Source organism: Arvicola amphibius, chromosome 12 (genome assembly GCF_903992535.2).
Source record: "Arvicola amphibius chromosome 12, mArvAmp1.2, whole genome shotgun sequence".
NCBI lineage: Eukaryota > Metazoa > Chordata > Mammalia > Rodentia > Cricetidae > Arvicola > Arvicola amphibius.
In genome coordinates, this window is record NC_052058.2 from 9,069,924 (window position 1) to 9,075,642 (window position 5,719).

General features: G+C 41.4%; 1 pseudogene; it reads right to left on the bottom strand.

The window, feature by feature from the left end:
• Positions 1-543: 543 nt before the first annotated feature.
• On the bottom strand, positions 544-962 carry LOC119828138 (annotated as a pseudogene).
• Positions 963-5,719: the final 4,757 nt, after the last annotated feature.

Here is a 5,719-nt window from a genome sequence, read left to right on the forward strand (position 1 = left end):
CAAATTTAAAAGAAGAAACACTTTTCTTCTGATTTAAATAAATCAAATTGTAACAAATGTACAAAACACTAGGCTTCATCAGGTTGTTCTCAACCATGCATAAAATACACTCTTTTAGTAACCTTCTCCTATTTCCTTCTTACCTTTCTTGCCCATGTCCATAGTTCCCCCTTCTTCTCTAAAAGTCTCATTCAATGTTCATGTCTTTTTTCCCCAGGTTTCATATTAAGGCAAAACATATGACACTTGTCTCTCTGAATTCATTTTATTTTACTTGACGTAAAGAACTCTACCTCTATCTATTTTCCCACAAACCACACAGCTTAATTTCTCTTTGTGACTCAATATTCCATGTGTACATTTGCCAAAGTATCCATACATTTATTTGTGGGCACCTATCCTGGTGCCACAGTTTTGTTGGTGTGGCAACCATGGGAATACAAGTGTTTCTTTTTGTGAAACTTTGATCTCTCTCTCTCTCACTTTCTCTCTCTCTCTCTAAAAGAGAGTTGTACAATCTGATCACATAGTGGTTCTTTTTTTTTTCAGTGAAATTTTATTAGGTGTTGCATCATGATTCAGGGTCCCAGAGTAGGGACCTTCATATACCCAGGTCCCCTTTTACTGCATGGGGAGAGGAGAGCGAACAGAGGAGAGGTGGGTGGAGCCAGGTCAGATCTTCCCAGGAAATGTGCCTTCTGCTCTGCGGTCATCCCAGGCTGAGACCCATGATACGGGGCAGAGGGACTTGTACACACGCCAGTACCACTCACACATGGAGACATCAAACCCTTGGCGGTCATTGCCTTCTCGCAGCGGTGGAAGTCCAGATAGTTCTGCCAGCAGTTCCTGGTCTGGTTCTGGTTTGGGAAGCGGCTGTCAAAGGGGGCAGTTTTGTAGTTCTTGATTTTGGTCTTGATGTCTTCAGCCATGGTGCCGACTCCTAAAGACTGCCCTGGAGCAGCAGTTAGTTCAATGTGACCCTTCGCAAAGACCCACATAGTGGTTCTTTATTTTTTAGTTTATGTGTTATTATTCTGTGTGTATACTCATTCATGTATGTGCATGTAGTGGTTCTTTATTTTTTTAGCTTATGTGTTATTATTTTGTGTGTATACTCATGCATGTATGTGCATATGCGGCATACATGTCATGACTTGGGTTTGGAAGTCAGAGAACAACTGGCAGGTATCAGGTCTCTCTTGCCACCCTGAAGATTTTGGGATTGAACTCGGGCCACCAGCCTCTGTGGCAAGAAGATTCACTCACTGAGCCATCCAGCTGGCCCTGGCAGTTCTGTTTCTGCCTTGGAAGTGCTTCCATATTGGTTTCTACAGTATTTGTGCCTGCATCCCCTGCCTCCTGTTTTATTGGGACAGTAAACAGCCAGGCCTTTTCCACAGCACTGTCTTTCACTCACAGTCATCTTTGAAATGCCACAGATCTTTACAGAAGATCATAGAAACAGAATGAAAACACACCACCATTAGCAAACTCTGCATTAAAGAAATCCCCAGGGAACATCTTTGACTGATGCTATCAGAGATGCCAGAGAGACCTGCAGAACACAATTGAGATAGTAACTGTTTATTGAGACAGAAAAGAGCTGGGCTTTTTCTATCGCTCTATGGCTGTCTTTTTCTATATTCAGAGATGAACAGGTCTCCCAAATGACATTCTGGGAGACACAAATGTGATTTATTACACCAACTGCAGGAATAAAAGTCATGTCTGTGTTTGCTTCCAGGGCCAACCTGAAAATCCTGCACTGAGATCTCATTGCTGAACAGTTCTGTTTTCTGGGCTTTTCTGAGGCCAAAGAACACATTTATTGACCCTTAATCTTTTCAGTGGCTTAATGAATGACTTAAAGGCAGGAATGAGATTCTAAGTCTATGAGTGCTGGAGACATGGAATTTACCCTTTCCTTGCTGGATAGTGTGTCTACTTTGAAAAGCAGCAAGCTGCAGGTAGTTATTGCCTCGTGTGAGCTCCAGATGTTAGCCATAGTCACCAGAACCAGCCTCCAACAAGCACAGCAAGATTATTCTCAGCATGTATGATTATTTCAATAACCATGGAAAGTCCATTCTGCTGATCAACTCCACCTGTGTGATGTAAAACACCTGTGTGGATAAGATACGTTCCTACCTGAGAAAAGCAAGCTTTAAATCTATGCAGTGTGCACTTTGTATTTATAAAGAAGAAATGAATAAATCAATGAAAACTAATCATAACTTATCCTTTAATGGTTTATATATTTTGTATTTCAAAATATCTGTGCCTATGATCTAGTCAGGAAGTTAAATTCTTATAGTCTCTGCTAACTGAAGGACAGTCCTTTGGGTGCTTTTTATATAACATAATAAAAACACACTGAAATTAGTTTCAGCTAAAATTAAACATGGATGTAGTTCATATTTGCTATTAAGAAAACTAGTTGTGTAGGTTGGTGTTCTTGTGGAACTCCTAACAGGGGGAGTGGGGCTGTCTGATTTTCTTGCCTACACTTGGGACCCTTTTCCTTCTACAGGGTTGCCACCTCCAGCTGTGATACCAGGGTTTGTGCCCAGACTTATTGTATCTTGTTAGGCCATGTTTGGTAGATATGCCTGGGAGGCCTGTTTGTTTGCTTGTTTGCTTTGGAGGAAACCGAGGAGTTTATTTGGGGTAGACTATAGGCCGAGGGTAGGGGGAGTGACTGAGAGGAGTTGAGGGAAGAGAAACTGTGGCTGGGATGTAATGTATAAGAGAAGAATAAAGTTTAAATGATCACTAATTATGCATGTTCATGAAAATGAAGGTGATTTTTAAAATGACCTTCTTGACATTGTATTATTAAGATCAGGGTAGTCCAGGGGTGGCATTTCTTACTAGGAAGAAGTGAAACAATGTTTTTATTAGCATCAACCCACTGTCTTCGTAGGAAAGCATTAAACATGCACAGACATTTGGACTTCAGAATATTTGTCCTAAGAATAGACAAGTTGTGAGGGCAAGGAAATGATCAGGGTGAGCCTGGAATATGAAGTGAGACCTTGGCAAGCCCCACCTGCAAAGAGGAAAGAGGGGAGGGGGAGAGAGGGAATGGGGGAAGAGATAAAAGAGGAGACAAGATGGGGAAGGAGAAAGAGATACAAAAGGAGGAGGGAGGAAGGAAAGGGAAGAGAGGAAAGGGGAGGGGGAGAAGGGAGAAGAGAAGATAAAGGAAAGAAGAGGAGAGGATGGAGGGGGCAGGAAGAGAGAGAATAGGAGAGGGAGAGAAGAAAAAGGGAAAGAAGGGGAGGACAGGATAGGGCAGAGGAGGGAAGAAGAGGGACAGAAGAGGAGGATGTTAATAGTTTTTCAAAGTCATCACTGGTACTAACCGAAACATTTAAGTAACAATTGTTACTTCAGGTCCCAAAAGGAGAATGTTCAGATTTCCTTTTTAAATTAAATTATTGAGTCGTGTATTTCTTATTTCTTTTACTTTTTATTTTGAAGAAGCAGTTTGGATCAGAGGTTTTAATAGCCATTTGTGTATTACACATTCCATAATGCTTACCTATAGCCACACTGGTCATGTTGGTAAACAAACAGGAGGGGACTGATGGAGTACAGAAGGTAGACCATAAAGGAAATGACCAAGGCTGTGTGTGGTGGTACATGTCCTTAAACCCAGTACAAGGGAAGCAAAGGCAAGCAGATCTCTGTGTGTTCAAGGCCAGCCTGGTTTACATAACAAGTTTCAAAACAGCCAGGACAGCCTAGTAAGATCCTGTCTCCAAAAGAAGGGGGGATGGCTAGCTGACCAGGTGAGATGAGGCAGCTGGCAGGAGACAGAGCACCATGCCTGGCTCACTGCTGGTATATAGCACAGCAAGAGGGAAGGAGTCAGGGCTGCAAACACAACCAGGAAGATCAGCAGCACCCTGTCCCAGAAGAATGTTTGAAAAATTGTCATCAGTGCCTAGCAGCAAGGGCATTGCAAAGGCATGCCTTAAAAATGTAATTCTTCACATATTTTTATACAAATGAGACACCAGCATTAGCAAGATGAAAAAGTCCTGTTTGTGTGTAGGAAAGTCACAGAAATTCATGAATAAAATTCACATTATACCATAATTAGGTATTCTTGTAAATTTAGACTTTGGAGATAAAACATTTGTATCTTCTTAAAGGGGGGATTTCCCATAAAATTATAAAAATGACTTCATAGTCTCTTGATTCTACACTTGGACTTGTGAGACTCTCGTGTGTCTTGTGAATTTTACTACTTCTGTACCTATGAGAAGGAGTCATACAGAATAAACTGTCTTCTAGTGAATATATAGATCTGTGCACATGAGAGCATGTGGCATGCTTCCTTTGTAAAGGCTGGATAACATCCTATTGCTATCTTTGTAGACTTTTAATTTCTTTCCTCCCTTTGGTTTTTAATGTATGTAAATACGGATGTATGCACACCTCTCCAAGACCCTCCTTTTACACATATAGATAGCCTTACGCTCCTTTTCAACATACACAAAGAAAACTTGCTCTGTTTTAAATATATATTTTATTACACTAATTAAGTAATTTTATGCATGGGCATGGGTGCACCAAGAGTTATATGTATGATTCAAAGGATGAGTGGCAGTCCATTCTCCCCTGCCCACATTTGGCTTCCAGAGATCAAACATGTCAGCAGACTTGAAAGCAAGTTTTTTTACATACTTAGCCATCTCACTGGTCCAAGAACATCTATCTGCTTTTAAAGATTGACCTTACACCATTTCATAAGAAAACAATTTAATTGAAGTCACAGTTTGAAAGAGGAACAGTATCGATTTGCTCTCACAGTAAGAATCAATAATAACTTCCAAAGCTTCTTTATTGTCTGAAGATATGGTTATGATGCCAAGAAATCCACTGTCATATCCTCACATAGACTATTGTTCAGGGGTCGATGGTTCACACACACACACACACACACACACACACACACACACCACCACCACCACCACCACCACCACTACCACCACCACCACCACCACCACCACCCCTGAATATAGTTGATGCTGGAATAAAATAAATGGCAAAGATTGCCTTCAGATCAGTCATCCGTCCTATATTCTTTTAAACTTTTAGACATCCCATGGCAGTAGAAGAAAGAGCGGAATGTGTGAGTATTGCACAGTCTGAAAATCAGTGAATTGGTGGGGTTGCCAAACCCGGTTCCCTTACTGTGCAGCTGGAGAATGTGTGCAGTAAGCCACAGGGGTCTCTCTGGTGTCACACAGCTGCCATCCCTCCAGGGAGTAGAAACCTTCTTCCCATCAGAGCATTTCAACACCCATGTACTTACACAACTCTAATAAACAATGGGGCTGAATATGAAAGTCTGAACTGTGCTGACAGTGAATTTTCTTTCTGTTTTCTCTTTCTTTTCTTATATAGGATTTCTGGGATGAGGTGACTTCTCCTCACCTCAGGGATTTAAAGGAAGGACTAGCCTCCTTCCCTCAAGAGAACAGGGCCCATTGGTAGCTACTGTTGAGTCTTCTTTTGGATTTGATGTCCAACAAGAGCTATTATCAGAAAATGAGATAATAATATTAGAATGCCTGGGCTAATAAGATGAATGGAGGGGTTTCTGAGAGTCCCCTGGACTTGGAGAAAGCAGAACAAGAATACTTCCAGGAATAAATTGGGAATCTGAGAAACAGTCATAGAGAGTGATCAAATGGGAGAATCT